This window comes from Strix uralensis, chromosome 5 (genome assembly GCF_047716275.1).
Source record: "Strix uralensis isolate ZFMK-TIS-50842 chromosome 5, bStrUra1, whole genome shotgun sequence".
NCBI lineage: Eukaryota > Metazoa > Chordata > Aves > Strigiformes > Strigidae > Strix > Strix uralensis.
Genome location: NC_133976.1, coordinates 42,677,745 through 42,697,943, shown reverse-complemented (window position 1 = coordinate 42,697,943; position 20,199 = coordinate 42,677,745). Strand labels below are relative to the sequence as shown.

General features: G+C 38.9%; 1 long non-coding RNA gene across 1 annotated transcript in view; it reads left to right on the top strand.

Moving 5' to 3' along the window:
- LOC141943728 (uncharacterized) overlaps nt 1–19,329 on the top strand; it is a 39,600-nt gene extending 20,271 nt beyond the window's left edge. The window contains exon 2 of the long non-coding RNA XR_012629041.1: nt 18,983–19,329. This is a non-coding gene — a long non-coding RNA (uncharacterized LOC141943728). The remainder of the gene's footprint in view (nt 1–18,982) is intronic.
- Nucleotides 19,330–20,199: the final 870 nt, after the last annotated feature.

The window sequence follows — 20,199 nt, the reverse complement described above, 5'->3', positions numbered from 1 at the left end:
TATTTCTCTCAGTTCTTGTGTTCAGAGGTGTAAGGCTACAATTCATCTCTTTGTAGGCAGGGAAATAGTCATAGGTATCAGATGTTTGATTTGGGTACAGTCTTGTTCTAGGCTACAACTCTCTGAGGTATATCTGTTCTTCCAAGGGAAAAAGAATGCATTTCAACCAAATAAGAGATGTGAACCAGCAAAAATTACCTTCTGCACATAATATCCATGGGAAATTAAGGCTTTTACCTTAATGGGTCAGTGGGAAGAACAGGAGAAACTTCTGCTGAGCTAAGTGTGGACAACATGACTTCAGGGAGAGGTAAATTAAGGATGGGAATAAAACCTACTAGATGTGGTTATTTGGTCAGATAGGTGAAGAACTGTTGACTTTCTTCTATTTGACTTAACCTTTTCTATCTCAACCTCATTCTGAAGTGTAGTGTACGGTTGGCTGTAAGTTCAATCCATAAATTCTTAGGGGTAACATACAAGTAAGTCCAGAAGTCACTGCTGTCAGCCACAGCAAGTGTGCAGGACAGTTGTGGTCTGTAAAACAAAATGAATTACCACTACATTACTTCCAGTTGTAGGGGAAAGGTAATACTTTACCTTCTAGCTAATTGATAGCCACTGAGATGACAGCCAAATTAGTCCACAACAAAAGTGCGTGGCACTTAATTTCTCTTGAGTCTATTCAAAGACCTCAGTTATGCTGCAGTAAGACCAATGTTGAATTCTAATGACTGCTGTATAATAAGGGGATCTTTTGATTAAGTCTGTCACATACCCTTCTTCCAGTATATTTGGTCTAATAAAAGAGGCTAGTGGTCTAAATAAAATAAGCTGTTTGGACCAAGCTTTCCTTGAACTCTGTGGACCTTGGTTGTTTTTTCTCTCTCTGAAGGTAAGGGTGAGGTGCATCAGAAGGAGCTCAAGCCTGTTTGCTAACTAACAGTATCGATGCACTTGTTCACCTAGTTCTTTATTGATTTATTTTGCATCTAGGATGAGTTAAAGCCAGTATAGTGAATTACCACATCTTGACTGATAGGGAAAAAAAATCTAATTTTTATTCATATGGTATGCTGATGGTGTAAAATTTGTAGCTAGAAGAGCAAGAAAGCATTATTTGTGAAAATTTGTAGCTGAAGTGTTATGATTTGGTTTCAACCAGCTGCTGTAACTCTGCATGATTTTTCACACATCTATCCACCTGACTTCTTAGCTTCCTATCTGCCAGGATTTCTTGAAGCACACGTTTACAAGATTCTTCAGCTCCATCTTTTTTTGTTACATATCCTCATCTATTTTCCTAGATTGAAATGAAGCCAAGTTTTAATTGTTGTTAAAATACAATTCCTTTCCTAACCCAACCATACCATTGAAAGCACAATACTTAATTTAATAGAAAAGCTACCCAGTGAGCAGAACTGATTGTCAAAAAATTACAATAAGTGATACATTTCAGCCCAGACCTCAAATCGAAATATTCTAGAAAAAAAGATGACAGAAGGATGACAAAATACAATTTCAGAGGGTAACTTTAAAATATTATTTAATTTAAATTTTCGTTTCTTATCTGGCAAAGGATTGTGTATCTTCTTAGTTTTAAATATGAGTAAAACTATTGGTGTTCTTGGCATTAAGTCTAAGCAGAAGACTTTGTAGAGCTCTTTAGACTATAGTTTAGGGCTCTTCAAAGTATGTTTAGGAAGCTGAAGGATATTTTTAGAATGTATAAACCTTATATTGATAAGAATAGACTACCTCATACAGCTTAACCAAATTTTAATATGTGTAACTGTAACACCAAGTCTTTAAAAGTTCATGAAAACAGCAAGAAACCTGAATAGTAATTGTAATTTGACTTTAGTTCTGTGTCTGCACACTTATCAGGTACTTTATTCCCTACTTTTCTAGACTTTCACAGAATCACAGAATCGTCTAGGTTGGAAAAGACCTTGAAGATCATCTAGTCCAACCATTAGCCTAACATTGATAGTTCTCAACTACACCATATCCCTCAGGGCTATGTCAACCCGACTCTTAAACACCTCCAGGGATGGGGACTCCACCACCTCCCTGGGCAGACCATTCCAACCCCTAACGACCCATTCTGTAAAAAAATGCTTCCTAACATCTAGTCTAAACCTTCCCTGGCACAATTTGAGGCCATTCCCTCTTGTCCTATCGCTTGTTACCTGGTTAAAGAGACTCATCCCCAGCTCTCAGCAACCTCCTTTCAGGTAGTTGTAGAGGGCGATGAGGTCTCCCCTCAGCCTCCTCTTCTCCAGACTAAACAACCCCAGTTCCCTCAGCCGCTCCTCGTACGACATGTGCTCCAGACCCTTCACCAGCTTCGTTGCCCTTCTCTGGACACGCTCGAGTAATTCAATGTCCTTTTTGTAGTGAGGGGCCCAAAACCGAACACAGTAATCGAGGTGCAGCCTCACCAGTGCCGAGTACAGGGGTAAGATCCCTTCCCTGTCCCTGCTGGCCACGCTATTTCTGATACAAGCCAGGATGCCATTGGCCTTCTTGGCCACCTGGGCACACTGCTGGCTCATGTTCAGCCAGCTGTGGATCAACACCCCCAGGTCCCTCTCTGACTGGCAGCTCTCCAGCCACTCCTCCCCAGGCCTGTAGCACTGCTGGGGGTTGTTGTGGCCCAAGTGCAGCACCCGGATTTGGCCTTATTGAAACTCCTACACTTGGCCTGAGCCCATCGCTCCAGCCTGTCCAGATCTCTCTGCAGAGCCTCCCTACCCTCGAGCAGATCAACACTCCCACCCAACCTGGTGTCATCTGCATGACACCAAGCAGGGAGAATTTATGCTCTCTGAGCAGCAGAAGAGTTAGTTTCTGATTTGACATACAGTGTCTCATGTTTATTGCAAACATATTGCATTGAGGAGCAAATAATTAATTCCAGCCAGGGAAATTAGGGGTTGATGTTTGATCTCTAGTTTCATATTGGTAGAGTATAACATTGACATACAAAAGGTCATAAATCTTCAGGTATTTTTCTACCTTTATATAGAATACAACCTTCCCTTCAAAAGGCAATCACAGTAAAGAAATACAGAAATTTACCAGAGCATGCAAATGGTTCGAGAAAATACATATAAAATGGAAAAACTGTGAACAGATTCTTCTGCATCTGTGTTTATATCAAAGAGCTGTAAATAAATGCAGGATATATCAATTCAAATATGCCAGTTTGGCAGCATGTAGCATGTAGAGCACGGGTTTTAAATCAAGTTTAGCTGACATTGCAAGGAGTCAGTCACTGCATAAAAAAAGTTGTCAAAATAGGAGGGCAATTAAAGAAATTTATAGATCAGATTTCTGATCAGGTCAAATGGTAAAATAGAGAAGAAACGGCTTTACTAAGCCTTTTTTTTTTTTTTTTTTTTTTTTTTTAAAAATGAGCTAGAATATGCTGAGTTAATCCCTCTGCAGACTTTGAAGATCTCTCAATTCAAAGATCAGAAAATCCTGTTTCCAAAAGGGAATAAGCAGCCTCTTGGTGTCAGTGCAAAGAATTCGCTTTCCTCCAGACTCAGAGTATTGTGACAGTCTTTTGAGAACCAAGTGCATAAAGTTTGCCTATGCTGAAAGGCAGCATATATTAGCTCTACCTCAGCACTTCATGGCTATTGTTACGTTACTTTTGGCTGCACCAGTGCATGGAAAGGATTGACTCTTGATCTATGAGATGGTTGTACCCTGCTGCAGCACTCTGCTGGGTGCAGTAGGTTTGGGCCAGCTACCTCATATTCATTTTGCTACCTGTACAGAGTACCATGCAAAAGTAGCGGTTAGCTGCTGCAGGTTTACAGCTATCTCGGATATGTCTTCATTAAGTGGTGGTCACAGTGACTGGAATTCATCCTTGACCAGACATTGACGCCTGCATCTGAGCTAATCACTTGGTGTTCCCTGGGTTACTAGTCTTCATTACAGTCAGTGGAGAAAAATGGGCAGTTTTAGAGCACAATTTATCTTATGCTAAAGTAGGCACTGGAGATAGGTGAGATGAATCACATGCTGTGAGTGCCTCTTTCAGTCTGTCAATTAAAGCAGCCTAAGTGTGAGCATCGACCCTTCTGGAGGCAGCTGAGATGAATCTTCCCTCCCAGGCTGCAGCATGAATGTGCTTAGGACGGAAGGGTATCTCCTGAAATCTTTAAGTGGATAAGCCTCTTGCTGTTTTCGGGACCAGTGAAGGACCCTGCTGTGTTTATAGTGACGAAGTTAGTTTTCCTCAGTGGGCAAAGCATGAGGCTGTCTGTTAGAATCTATAACCTATGGTGTATCAAATGCATTGACACCGGGAATTGAGAAGGCATCACTAAAGGTTAATGTTTCATTGAGGTACAGAGCAGTTCGTCACACTGACTACCTTAGACTCCTCCCATCTCATTAACTGACACATAGGTGTAAAACAGTTTAATATAGTCAGGTATAGGTTGTACAAAAAGAGAAAAGAATGGTTATGTCAAATAAAAGAGGAGCTTTGTGTTTAACTTTCTATTACACAACCTTTTATACTTTTTTCTAAAGCATCTGTTACTTTCTTCTACTAAAGACAGGATCCTGAACAATGATCCCTAACAGGCCCAGGATGAGAAGTCCTTTCAGTCATATATTCAGCAGGATAGGACATGTTGGATGTTCTCTGAGGAACAGTTTGTTTAAAAAAAATCTGCTTTTTCTGGGTTCAGCTGTATCTTCACCTCCCACCCTGATTGCTAAAGCTGAGCTAAGGTCACACACATATGAAAGGGTCTGCACATTGGAATCTCATCTGCTTCCTAGTCCTGTACAAGGTGAATCTCATAAAAGATACTATTTCTTCATCACTGCTTCTCCTGGCTGCTGAAGCGTTGTCCTGTGGTTGCTGTTATGAATTTACAGACAAATACACTGCTCTGATTTTAACTAGTTAATCCACATGTCAACCAGGCAAGAATTATCCCCATTTGCAAAGGAAGCTGAGGCAGTGTGAATAATAGGCAAATCTGTGTACAAAACTTTCCTGGTTTTGTTTTGACACTGTCATGAAAATTAGATGATGTCTAATGCAAAAATTGCAGCCAGCATAATGCTGAATGAAGAAATCTTTATTTGTATGAAATTGGTTTCTTTTCAATAAAGATGTATATGCATATGTTTTGAGCTTACTTATTTAGAGAAGAAGGAAATAAATTTCAGTGGAAATACTTTTACATAAAAATGCAGAGTTGAAAGATAAGTTCCAAATCTCAGCAAATGAGAAATGCACTATCCCGTTCACATTTCTAGTTGTAAAAAAATAAAATTGAGTGAAGACTCTCTAAAAACATACATATTCTGTTTTCACCTGCTCAGGAAGCAGTTCGAATTAGAGTCATACCTAATGACTTCAGGTAGCTTTATCAAATGGTGTATTTTGGAGATGTTATGGCCCATGTTTTCCTTACAGGTAAAAACACATAGTAAGATAAGTAAGAAAATAAGGACTTGAATCAAGCATAGTCTGAGACTAAGGCACCTCTTGGTGCTTAACCCTGCTTAGGGCAAAGACAATAACACATAGGAATTGTTTCTTGGTACTGAAAAATAAACCCCCAAAACATTTCTTTATAGTCGTAAATACTTCTGGGCCTTTAAGTCTGCTAGGTCTCTTTAGATTTCAGCTTGCGTAGTGTATTCAAAGTGTATTCAAAGGCTTCACTTTGATAAATTTCCAACAGTGAAATTCGTGACAAAATCTACAAGATTGCTACTCAGTTCAAGAGCATGTGTTGCTTTGTGTAAAAGCAGGAGGATTCCTGTGGCTGAGTGAGGCAAGCCAGCAATGCACCCAAGAGCCTTTATTTCTGTAACTCCACATTCCAACCCACGTGGCTGTGCTGTAGTGACCCTGCACTTGGTAAACCAACATATCTGTCTCACTGATACTTTAATATCCGAATTTGCCTCAGAGGAGTAATGCTACCATTACTTAAAAGAAATCTCCTTTTCTTTCTCCCCCCTGCTTTCCTCTTCCCACCAGTGACCACTTTCCCATCCGTCAGCTGTTCCCGGGGCCTGGTAACATCTGTTATCACTAGGACGGTTTCCATGTGTTTGAAATTCATCTGTCTTGGAGAATTATTTACAGAATTGTTGAAAATATAGTTTGCATTTAACAGACTGGTTTCTGTTCCTCCCATACTTTTCCAGCTTCCTCCCTCCGTATAGTTTGTTGCAGTTAAAAAAATAATGGACCAAAACAGTCTTCACCAGGTTGGTTTTGAGCTGCCTGCTTCAAGTAGGCCAAGCCTGGGAGAGTGGTAATGAAAAACACAAGCTGTGTTTTTGTTATTTTCATGAAATGGACAGGTGTCTCCACATTTCTGGTTTTCAGAATCAGTAATTCTCACAAGATTTTATACAAAAAATGATAAATGTCCTTGTTATACATAAATAAAAAATTACTGGTTCTTCTCCAAAGAATCTACTTTCATTTGACATTTAGTCATGTTTAATTCAAAGGAAATGATTTGAAGTTATAAAATGCCATGTTTGTTATATATATTTATAGTGATTTATCTTAGAAGGTTTTGATAATTTCTGAGAAAGGTCTGTCTGTGTTCAGAGGCTTGTTATCATACCTCTAAATTGTGATCTGCATCTCTGTATATAACCATATGCACTCTGTCCTAGAGTAACAGAAGGAGATACCAAGTGGTCTCTCTTTTATTAGCTGAACTTTTGGTGGCTCACATTCATCAGCAGCATTTAAGTCCCAAAGACTTCCTGCAGGTGATTTTCAAAAATCTTTAGACTAATTCTGATCCTCTTACATTCACAGCATGACATATGCCATAGGAACACAGTTCTGCAAATCTGCTTCTAAAATTATTTGAAGTATTTTTTTATTTTTTCTCAGCTGTACAACTGAATGCCTTCATTACCACGTTTAGTTCTGCAAAGACAGCCATAAAGATTTCTTAAAAATAACCTAAAGGAACTTGCTATATACTAAATTAAGCAAAGTATTCAGTCTCTTTCATCTTAGTACTTTGCTGGACAAAAGTGATTGATGGGTCTCATTGGGAAGCTAAGAAAATCACTTCCCCAATAGTTTAAAGGTGTCATTTGAGATTTCACAGTTCTATGAGATATCAGTTTTTAAATTCAGATACTTAAAAAAACTTATAAAAGGAATCACTGGTTCAAAATAGAACATTATTCTCTTACGTCTTGACTCTGTAATGTTCAGGGAAACATCAGCACTTTTCATGAGAAATGAAGGAAAGAGCTTTATATTTTAAATATAATAACAAATTGGTCAAAGCTTTGGAACTTAAGTGAGCTACGGGGGGAGGTGATTGATGAGCAGAGGGCAGCAAGGATGGGTTTAGTGGTAATGAGTTTACCCTAGGTTTCTGCAATCTTTGTTCTTTTACATCTTCTATATAAAGACCAGAAAGCCCCCAAATAAAAATTATATGTTTCATAGTAGAATCATATCACTGAGAATTATTCAAAAAGCCAAAGTTAAAATGTTGTGTTGAAAAAGGAATTGAAATCTTTTTAAAGAGGTGAGTGGATTTTTCACTGTATTAAGTTAATAACTTCTCCTAGGCTTTTTTAAAAATACCAAAGAATTGTCTTGAGTTATATTGACTTCATGTATTCAGCAGTGAGCAACCCTAATGTTGTAACCCAAATTCATTTGAATTTCATTTGATTGCCTAACCGAAATAATTTGGATGGATAGATGCTTCAGATCTTTCCTAAAGGTACTATGGTGGGTGATGTCCAGGGCTGAACCAGAGGTGAAATATTGCATCCACATGAAAGACTAGCCCTGAAGACAAGGCTGAAAGTCACTGTAAAGTCAATCATGAGGACAAACACAAGAAAACATACCTTTTTTTGTGGCTTTCTCTGATAGGGCTGAGCATGTACCTTCTGTAATATTCTTAGGAAATAAAAATTACTTTTCTATTAACTGCAAAATCATGCTTTTCATTCTTTGAAGAGGACTTTGAGAATCAAAGTCATTTGGTCTAACGATAGAAGATTTTAAATGCCACACTGAAAATTTAACACCTACTGCAATACCCAGGAAAAGAAGCCACATCTTTTGTGTGTCTGGCAATCTGCTGCACCTTTGGAGAGAAGCCACAGCATATTTCTATAATGAGAGAGATAAAAGGACAAAATACCACATTCAGAACTGGTATGAAAGAAATAACTTTATAAGTAACTTTTGGTCTGCAGCGTTCTGCTGAGAGTCATAGCCTACAGCTTCCTGTAAGAAAAGTGTCATTTAAAACATCAAGAGGTGAACTATGAATGCCAGTGTACTTGCTTGCATGGCTATATTGCCATGTCAAAGAGGTAAAGGGATTTGGTGGCTCCTTTGAATGTCAAGATTTTTTGGAGCAAAAAATAAAATAGGAGTATGATTGCTTGATTAAATTGCTGCCTCAAACAAATTTGAATAAACTGTGTGTTTCCTCAGAGGAGAAGCTGGCATGAAGAGTTTTAGAAATATTAGAATAGCATTTTGCTGGTGTTGATAACATCAGTTATTTCTGAACACTATCAAATTCCAAACTAAGACCTATCTTACGCTATGGGACAGAGCAAGGTTGTTAGGCATCCCTGGGAATTTATTTTATTAATGTGCACATCACAGAATCATCTGGGTGTATCATTTCCAAAGGAAACAGCAAATTAACAAACTCCAGATCTGTCAAAGAGATTAAATTCACAGTGCTTCTTCACCCTTATTTTATCTGAGGAGAGAGTGAATTTTAGTAAACATCAAGGGTGATTCAGCACTGAGCATTGGCTTTCTGAGTTACACTCTGAAATGAAAAAAAAGGCTCCCCCTCAAAAGTAGAGTCTTCAAAATGAAATTTCAAAAATAACAAGAGTGCAAGATGAAGGAACCCTGTTAGGTAGGGAAGCACAAACGAGTTGCGAGGGGGACTTTTACTTGAGTCATCCCTAACACTAGTTACTCACAGTGTGATACAGAGAGTGCAGTTCAGCATTGGCTCCGGAAGCAGTGATATTTCTGGCAGGGAGGCATTCTCCTCTTTAACTCTGAGCAACTGTTTCTGCACAGGGGCAGTACTCATGGGTTTTGGCTGGGGAGGACCTCAACATAAAATTTTTTAATATGTATTTCCATATTATTTTCTAGCAATTTTCTTAGCGTGTGTATGCGTATACATATGTGTATGTGCCAAAGAACCCAACAGAAATTTATAAAAAGTAGAACTAACCAAAATAAACACAGTATAGGTTATCCATGGTAACATATTTAGTTGTTACATATGGGAAAACATGGAAGAAAGGGCTACTACCTTGTAATTGATCTTTTAATCTTCTTTGAAGGGTCCCTTCTCATGATTCAAGGGTGTTTCTGCAAGCTTGGGGATAACTAGCAAAAATCCTGCTGAGGGCTACTGATCAGACACATGAATGCAGGGGAACTCTCTGATGCACTAACAAATTGTGTATACATGGAAAACATATTTTGGAAAAATTGTTACCTGTTGTAACAGGCTTTTATGAAGTTTGAAGTTACCTTTATAAGGCAGGAGTAAGCTATGGCTGTGCTATGTTTTCTTGTATGTCACCATGAAGACAGAAATACAGATTTTAGAGATGTTTATAAATTTCTGATGGGGACTGACCTCACTGTCTCCAAGGTAAGAGCTGCTTTTCAAATTTTGTTGGTGCAAAGAAGCTTCTACCACCTCTTAATTTCAGTTGCCTGTAAAAATACATAAAAGACAAGAGAAAGGGGGGAAAAGAAATTTGGGGTTTTTTTTGTCATTTGTTTTTTTTTGTTTGTTTGTTTGTTTTTTCAGGAGAGGTGTCCTTCACATGAAGGACTATTTTTTCCACTGTTTATGAGGCCTTTGGGAGCTTCATTGCAGTGCACATAGTACATACCTAGCATATGAGCAGTACAAACAGCAGACCCTGAAGTGGAGACTGGAGCTGGGAATGTTCAAGCTTGCCTCCCTGTTTGTTGCAATATTTCCATGGAAACCATATGCTATAAAAAGATTTTCACTAAATATATTGCTTGTGCTCTTTTCTTGTTTTACATTTTTCTCTTTTAGTTATCAATTACTATAAAAAATAGTCTGCCAGGATGTTTTATTTATTTACACTTATGCAAGTGGCTTTGTATTTATTTTGTTATCATTAGGAACATCAATTTTAATTGTTTATATTACCAAAGAAGATAGAAAGGTAAATGATGAGGTACTGTGGCAAATAAAAATGTAAACTCTGACAATGAATAAATAAAAAATCAGGATTAATATGTATATCAGTAATATCAGACACATATATTTTTGTTCATACAGATTTCTTTTTCATGCCCAGTCTGCCATTTGCTGTTAGCTGTCCTATATAAGCCTAGCTTAGCTTCTACTCAGATAACCATAAGACAAATCAGATGTGGCAGAGAGTTTCCCCTTTTGGTGCTCTGCACTGCATGTGAGAACCTGGATGCTTCCAGGTCAGTAGCAAACAGTGGCAACATAAGCCAGAAATGCCATGTCAACTGAAGTTCAAGGAGTGCCATTCAATCGTCTTTATCTGCTAGCAGAAGAGCTCCACTGATGTGCCAAGAGTTAGCTAATGAACCACCACTGCTTAGCCGGGGAGCATCCAACCCAGCACAACCATCTGACACGACCATGTGTTGGGGATGAAAATTATTTAAGAAAAAAAAGAAAACTGGATTGCAGCTGGAGTGCCACTCTGCAATGGCTGGCAGTCAAACCCACCACTGGCATGAGACACGGCTCGGCTTTCTCTCATGCAGATTGTCAGTGGCGTGCATGACTCAACTAGGTTGATATAGAGAGACTAGTTGCAGGGCTAGGACAAGTTACAAATATGTTGTAAAATCTGTCAAGATTACATTACTGTAAGGCCCTGATCTAGTAATGCACTTCAGAATGTGATTCAGTATTACCAATGCCAAATGATTAATATGGGCTTAAGATTAGACACCCAAATGCTTAAATAGTTTTCTCAATCAGACTCAGAAAGTTTGTCTTCTGATGACATCTTTCAAGCAGTTGAAGTAATTCAGTTTTAAACCTAATGTTGAAACCTTTCCAACCAAAATGAAGGCCAAGTTTAACTCATGCATTTTGAATATCCACTAATTTTAAATTGCTTCACTCCATACTAGCAGATAAATGCTAAAAAAATATTCCTAATATGTCTCAGTGGACATGAATGGGATGAGAGTCAGTATCCATTAGCAGAAATAAAATCTTGCAGACAACTGACTTAATTAAAATAATTAGTAAGGTAATTATTGTGGTCAAATGTCCATCTAAACCTGTTTTTCACAGGACTTAATATAATATGAAAAGGTCTTTTTATTTTTGTGGCTTTAATTTAGAGGATAATATTATATAAAACCACAACTACATTATTGGAAAGAGAAATACATAAATGAATGTCCTGCAATGAATACCAGCTATTGTCAATAATAGGGATAAGAGATCTGAAGTTTTGGGTAACCCCTGCTCTAACAAGGCATCTGGAATGGATATTGTGTGCAGTTTTACCCCCACCATGTCCTACAGATTTGGGAAGAATATAAAGATGAGATGAGCCTTTACTCGCTCCCCATGTTCTATTCATGCCAAGGCACCTTGACTTCCTAATTAAAATTTACTTACTGTGCTAGAGTCTTAACAGGCTTAGAGGTTGCATTCAAGTCAAGAAGAATTAGTGAGGAATGTCGCCTCAGGGATAAAGTAGGACTCTGTCACAACAGTTCCTAGCTTCTCTGAAGCTGGGACTTGCTATAGCATAACATGACACCAGACTCTCCTCATGTATGAAGAAGTTATTGAAGCCCCACAGCAGCCCTGGATAACAGAAGGTAGCCCTTTAGCTTGGATGACCCCCTCAGGGCTATTCCCTTGCTGTCCTCTGCTGCTGGAATAGCAAAAATCAGCCAAAGCAGACGACTTGGCCTTTTAAGGGTGCCACTAGTTTTGGTGTCAGTGTTATCCGCCTGATCAGCCTTTCACAAAACAGACTGCTGCTTTGACAGTCTCTGAAATACATACAGACTTAGGAGCAGTACTACCAAATTAGCAGAAAAAGACAGATAAAAGTGATTTTTACTATGAGAGACTTGTATTATGTGTGTTTCACACATTTATCCTATTTTATGTTAGTCAGAACAAACTAGGACAATGACTTTCTTCAGATTTTAGTGTTTCTAAAGCAAATACATACTACACAACTAATAATGAATTTTCAACAGATACTGATTGAGCAAGACTGAAGAATTTATGTCCCTGGAGTAAATTCTATACCAGTATAATCTTTACTTCCACAAATTAACTGTGTGGTGAAAGACACGCAGTAAGGAATACATATCCTCTAAATAGGAACTCAGCATTTTTTAATCAAGTGTGTGCAACAATAATATCCTGCAGAGAAGTGATGTCGGGTCCTCCACTGTGTCAAGGGAGATGAGCCAGTTTGTTCCAGCTGACAGTAGGGCCTTCAACAACAAGTTGATGTGTGGCTGGGAATTCTCTCAGCTTTCATGACCCAAAGCTTAAGCTTCCAACAAGAGTAAATGAAAGAGAAAGAGATGTTTTTCCTGAGTGATTCATACTACCAGAAGGCAAATAGGATGAATTGCCCTTGGATGTGCTTCTCTTTCTCCTTGGCTACATATGGAGTCTTAAATGATAAACATAGGTGATCTTTAGGTGCCCAACTGCACTGCTGTGGAATCAGGATCATAGCAATAATTCTGAAAAGGTTCTTTCAGACATAATCGCTCCCTGGCTAAGATTGGAACTGGATTGTTTAGTTATTTTTTTAATATTAATATAATTTAGCAGAAAAGACCATATATAAGTAAAGATTAACAGCATGATGCTTGTGCCTTTTCATTTAAAGCATTGCCAAAACTTCAGTTAATGAAATAATAACTCAGTATGATTTGCTGTACTTCAGCTCCTACAGAAGCAGCATGTGCAGTACAACAGCTCCATTAAAAAGTGCCAAATGGAGTTATTATGTTAATTATTACCATAAGCTACCCACACCCTGTTTAAAGGCATATTTAAGGTTATTTAGACTAAGCTAATAAAATGTAGGAGTTGACCACTGTTGAAACTTTAGTTACATTAGTTAATAATATGTTTTTAAAGCATTAAAATTAAAACAAGCATGTTGAACCAGAAAATGGGCATTTTCTGTCTTGGCTTTTCCCTCAGTTATAATTTATATGTATTCACTAAGAGTCATTTGTCTTACTCAGCAACTAATTATCTGGAGTGGCTTTAGTGCAGAAGTGATTCTTCAACATTGTTATTAAAAAATCCCAATAATTAAAAGTGGCCCTCAATGATCATACAGTATTGGTGGCATGTGGTTTTAAACAGTCACCACTAAATGGTCCTCTGCATCAAATGATTTATACCAGTCATTCTTCAGGGAGTCTGTGGGGTTATGTAATTTAAAATTTATTCTAAGTAAAATCAGAGCCTGCTTAAATGCCCAGCTGTCACTTATCCCCCTTTCTTATTGGAAAAACAAATCCAAAGATATGTGCTGTCAAGCAGTGTCGTGCCTGGCACAGGACCAAGGAGTGACCAGCTCGGCTGCTAGCTAAAGCTTTAACTTGTGCCCCAAAAAACAACTTGGAAATGGTCATTTCAGCACACAGGAGTCTTTGGAGCAAGGTACACTCTGTGGAAGCTGGCTCCAGCAGGACAGCAGGTACAGAACCAGGAGTGACCAGCTTTTGAGGAACAAAGGCATAGAAGAGAATCCGCACAAGCTGTGACTTGAGTCAGGAAAATGAGAGACCAAGAGAGCCCCACAAAGGCAAAAGCAGGAAGGAGAGGGTGGATGGGGATCACTTGCTCCCTGGCAGAATGGGAATGATGAGGCATCAGGTGAGCTAGCAGGGAGCAAGTTGCTTCTGGGACTCCTCATGCTAACAGTTAAAAAGAGATTGCTAAATGAACCCCAGTATGGTGTCTTTATGGTTGCTTTTATGTTCTTTATTCTAACTTTCCTCTCCAAGGCTTACCAGCAAGTCCACTCGGGACAACAAAATAGGCAGAATCAGAATCTGTCTCTCTAGGTGTTGATGGATGTTAGTGTTTACACCACGAAGGCCAAGAGAGAGGGGGTAGGTTTGTGCTAGTGGTCCATGCAGAAGAATTACTGCTGGAGACAAAAATCTAAAGGAAAAAAATCATAGTCCCAGCGTTTTGTCAGGTTTTTTTTATGACATTCAAACTTCTGTGTTGAATTTTTTTATATTCCCTTTTTTGGAAAAGGAATAGAATAATGTATAATACCTTGGTTAGTAATTTATGAAATACACGAACACTTGCAGTGTAAACAGGACTTGATGCTCAGTATACATGGTGTCTGAATTTGAATGTACCTTAGTGTCTCAGAGTTTGCAGCTAGCAGTTCAGGCAGGGACAATATCCAGTTCGTGTGGTAAAAGTGGTATTTATCCAGTTTTTCTCCTGTTTTGCATGCTCCCATTTGATCTTGGAAGCAACTTGAATTAAGCTTCTGATTTGTAAAGCACGTTTAACCACTTCTGCAATGTGTCTTGCACTGAGCTGAGGAGCCTGTAGGAATTCTGTTCTGTTCACTCTCTGAATTTTTACAACTCAGAGTAAAATGAGTCTTTTTCTAACATCACAATTTTCTGATTGCCTCATGCCAGAGGCTCTGAAAAGGTGCAATCCTCCTTCTTACTTTTTCAGCCAGACAAGAACAATATGCACAAGTCTACATTAACATAATGCACATTTTCAAATGTTTACAACTTTTTTTTTTTTTTTACTAAACCTGGTGTGTTCAATTAATGCAAAAGCTTTTGAGTAGCTCCCTCTGCTCCTAAAACAAGAGGTAGGACAAGCCTTGTTGCATTAAGAAGTGTCTGCACTGTCATGGTCGTTGTTCAAAAGAGATACAGAGCTAATTATCACATCTTGGTGGCATGGGTGGTATGTTTTGGAAAGGTTCTGGCCATCATAAAAAAAGTCTGAAACTATCCTCACTTTTTTTTTTTTTTTCAAAACTTGAAGGCTGATGTTTGTACTCTGTATTTCAAAACCTAATCCCTGCATACTTGTGAAAGACTGGAATTAAACCTGACATTCAAGATAAATGTGAATGGATTTAGCAATTGAAGATAGTTTAAAGTCTCAAAACTCTTCTCAGTAAAAGAGCATTATTTCTTCTTCTTCTTCCCCCTATTATTATTATTGTTGTTATTATTATTGATACCTAATGCATTTCTGTGCATTCGGATTACAAGTAAACACATCATGTGTTTTATATGCCTCCAAAGAGTATCTGTGCCTGGTGTTGGTAGGTCTGTCACACCATCAGAAGTTTTTGTCCGCCCTTCAGAGCACTCTTCTTTTTCCCTTGTTTATGGCAGCAGCAGCCCACATCTGCCTGCCTGCCCTCTCTGGTGCCAGCTAGCGCCCAGCTGCAGCGCTGAGCTGCTCTGCACGGCCGCCACACAAACCCAGCACAGCACTGCCGCAGCAGCGTTAATAAGGTGCCACCTTCTGATTGCTTAAAGATGTGCATCCCACACTGCTAGTTTCTAAAGTCCCCTGAACAGACAAATCGCTGGCCAAATGCCGTTGTTTGCTTGTCTGGGAAAATTCACGGGACCTTCGGTGACAGGAACATCTAGATCTGGATAGTGAGGAAACCTCCTTTCTTTAGATGCAAGGCTGTTCAGAAATTACAAACACACAATTCTGAGTTATATTTAAAAGATACCTGAGTACATATAGGATCCCTAAATTTCAGGAATATTTCCAAAGTCCTGTATGAATTTATAGCTTTGCTATTTTTGCTGAATTATCCTAAATTTTTGATTATTGAATTTTTAATGTATGTTTCCTTTCTGACTTGTTTTCCATTATGATTTCATGAAACAACAGTGGCTGATCAACAAATCTGTAAGACCATCCTCTACTGAAGGTGTTCAGATTTTGTCTTCTGTGTGGTCAGGATGAAGAAGGAAGGCTTCTTGCTGGACATCATCTCTGTTTCTCAAGTAGAAGTGACTACATACTGTTGTCCCTGTAGATAAGGTTGTTTCATACAAATCCAGCTTCTACATCAAGCCTCTCATGGGCAAATTAATAAGAACAGAAAAACTTTTGCATCAGACTCTGTAGACATGGCTAAGCCTTTAAAACAAGTCATGCCTAAGAGCTTATTTGGAGCAAAATATATGGTGGTTTTGAGCTATTGATATGTGCTAGAATCTGGTAAATTTTCAGACATATTGTGCTTACCTGAAAGTGCCAAAAGTACAAGCCAAATATGATGTCAAATATAAGCATTCTGATGAACAATTAACCATCAGCTACAAACAAATGCCACACACTTCTAATTACATCCAGTGTTTCAAGTTTGTTTTTGAAAGTGGCAGTTTCCATGTCTCATTCCTCTCAAAAGTTGTCTTTTAAATTAACCTTGACAGGAAATTGCTGTTTTCTGTCCTTCTCCTCCTAGGAAAGATGAAGGTTGCAGCCATATGCACCTCTTGAGGACTGTCCCCCTACAGGGCCTGTAGCAAGAGGCAGGCTGTGTGGCTGGGGAGGACTTTGGGTAACCCAGCTTCATCACTGTGGGAGGAAGCTGTTCAGCCCAGCAGTGGCAGGCATTTTTCAATGCCTTTCTGCTTTCAGCAAGAAAACAGTTGTCCTCCCTTGTCATTTCCAGAGCTTCTCCTCCTCTTGGCTCCCCAGAGTTTCTGGTTTGTGATTTGGTGCTCTTGACCATGTGAAGATTTGGGGGGGTGTGGTTCATGAGGGCTGGTCAGCCCTGACAACACTCTCTGCCTTCATTTACCATTCCCAAATATCTGCAGAATCAGATCTTTTTTTTTTTTTTTTTTTTTTTCTTCCTCAAGCTTATAGCTTATGGGATATATGTATATTTCATTATCACTTTATTTGAGTTGATGGGCTCTTCTATAGAGTGCGGTGCCATGGGCTAATATTTGTCCAGAGTGACATTTCTCTGGTTTTCAGTTTAACCTTTAGACTCCTTGTGCGCATGCCAGTCACACACAGCACACAAACACCCTCTCTGCTTGTAGTTCTCTGCCTTGTTGTCTGATATATAAACAGACTGCTCTCTGAGAAGCCCAAAAGCACTGGCAAATCGACATGCTCCATCCTGTGGCTACAGGCAGCACATGACATATTTAAAAAAAAAAACTGTGGAAGTGTCCTGCTGTTCTGTAAGCACATGCATCCCTTATAATGGAAAGCAGTACATCCTTTGGACCTGTGTTTCCTGTTCTTTCTTTCAATCAGTTAGCTTCCAAGTTCTTCCCAAGGTAAAATAATCATGTCTGAAGATATTGTTTCTAAAATCAAGGAGCTGTGCATAACACCACTTAGTGTCCTCTAACAGTGCTTCAGCAAGAGTCCTCCTTCCATTCTGTGCTTGTAGACAACTTCTCTCTTAGTGGCTGCTATAGAAATGCATTACAGTTGTATAAAGAAATAGTACTGAATCCCTTTCAGTCTAGTGTTCTGGGGAAGCTCAGGTGCCCTGAGAATGGGGAAGACCTACTGGGAATTACTGTATACCAAATCAGAGCCCTTAATGGTTAAGGCTTTCTGTAAAAACTGAAAATTTTCAGCCAAAAAAAGGGAAATTATTTTCTTTTTAGAAAACCTTTCTTTGATAGTGAGTCTAGTTCATGTTTCAGTAGTATCAGTGTGCCAGTTCTGGGGTCCCCAGTACAAAAGCGACATCAAGCAGCTGGAGAGAGTCCAACAAAGGGCCACAAAGATGGTTAAGGGACTGGAGCATCTCTCCTATGAGGAAAGGCTGAAAGAGCTGGGCTGGACTGTTCAGCCTGGACAAGAGAAGGCTGAGGGAGTCTTATCAGTGTGTGCAAATATCCAAACAGAGGGTGCAGAGAGGATGGAGCCAGGCTCTTTTCAGTGATCCTCAGTGACAGAAGAAGAAGTGAGGGGCACAAGCTGAAACACAGGAGGTTCTTTCTGAACATCAGGAAATATTTTTTACTGTCAGAATGACAGAGCACTGGCACAGGTTGCACAGAGACGTTGTGGAGTCTCCATCCTTGGAGATATTCGAAAGCCATCTGGAGATGGTCTTGGGCAAGCGGCTCTTGGTGGCCCTGCTTGAGCAGGGGTGTAAGACCAGATGACTTTCAAAGGTCCCTTCCAACCTCAACAGTTCTGTGATTTTGTGATGAATGAGACAATGTCTTGCATTTCAAAATATATACTGTAAATCCTTTTTACATCACTCGTTATTGCCATTATTCAGCCTTTGTGGTTTGCCTGCATGAAAGGGGTGGTTAAAATCAACTTAAGAGGTGTGAAGGGAACATTTATTCAGACAGTAAATTTCATTCAAGTATACAAAGAAACATCATTATAGAGTGCAAGAATGTCTCTGTTTCTGGAAAAAAAAGGTCAATATATATAAGCTTTACTTTTGTAAGAGACATGTCCAAATGGTTGGTGCCTGCTTTTAATGTGCAAATTGCTGGAGCCCAGTTATGCCCATACGAGGACACTGGTCTGTGAAACAGCTAAATCAATTGTAAGATGCAGATGGGAGTTCCTCATGAAAAAAAGGAAGGTTCTGAAGTTCTCACATGTTTCAGAATAACAAATCTTTGTCATGATCATGCTACTCTGAAAAGGGAAAGAAGTCATGACCTCCAGAAATAGTATTCTATTATTTAGGATAACTCTGAAAATTACAGATTTCCAGATGTGGAAGACATTGAACAGAACACATTAAAAAGAGAGTTAAGCATTCATTAATAAATGTTGACCTTTACAGTCTGTCTTTGGACTTCAGTTATTTTTGACCTAGCCTGTGTATCCTGATTATTTTCCTTCTCCTCTTTTTCACATGCCTTTTAAACATTCAGGCCTGCCCTGTGGAATGGCTGGGAAACAACGGACATATTATGAGTGATCCAGACCGAGGGGCCTCACTGTAACAACAAGCTGCAGCTGTGTTCAAGGACATAAGCAAGGCCGAGATAGCTTGAGAAACTACATTCCTGGCCAAAAGATAAAGAAGTTGAACTGTCGAAAACAGGAGGCCTACCTAGTGGGAGAGCAGCGCGTGGACACCACACCGGGACCAATCATAGAGGGCAAAAGGGCACATGAACAAGGAGCTTTAGCCTATTAACAATAAGATAGCGGCACGTGAAGCTTGTGATAGTGTATAAATTGCTGTGTATCCTTTAATAAAGTGACATCAACTTGATCACATTGATCGTCTAAGTTGTGTCCAGGACTTCCACGTCAGCACTGCCCCAAGAACTTGCTTGCAAGTTCCTACTAAGTATCAAGGCAATATTAAATTTTTCTGAGTAAACCTGGTGCTGTTTTGTTCTTTATTGCAACTGAATCAATCTCAATAGTTTCTGATCCTGTTTTTTTTATGGGGTTTTTAAGGAGGCCAAAGTAGTGAGAAATATTTGAGCCTACATGTAAATAATAGCTAAAAGACTACAGCCAACATTTGTGACTTATTTGCAGTTATGTTTACTAACAAAGCAAAAATTATGAAAGCCGCTCAGTATGCACATGATTAATGAATTACTCTAACTCCTCAGGATCTAGTTATTATCAGAGCACCCCCTTCCTTTTACAATCATCTAATACATTAGCAATAGACTAAAACATACATATACATTGCCAGGTGCCTTGCTCTTTGAGGGAAAGCTGCTAAGTTACCCAAAGAGGGTCTTTCTCTTCAGAGCTTACTTTCTGCATTTGCTGCAAAAGGCTTGACTTAATCACCTTTCAATTGCACCTAAAATCTGAAGTGTTTGTCATGCTTCTGGAAGATGTGGACTTTGTATCTGTGTGATAAATTTTGAGAAAGTAAAAGTCAAATCAAGAGTCTTGGTCAAGTATCTTTTAAGTATACATTGTGAATAAATACATTTAAAAGAAAGTGACTTTTGTTGGCTACGTATGGTACTCTTAATTTGATAGCTCACATGATGCTTCTGTCTGACCAATTTGAAAAGGATCCTTTGGAAACAGATTGAAAGAACATTTGGAAAAACAATGGACCATTTCTGCAAATTCTTCAGTTATTCAAAAGCTAACTTGAATGATATACACA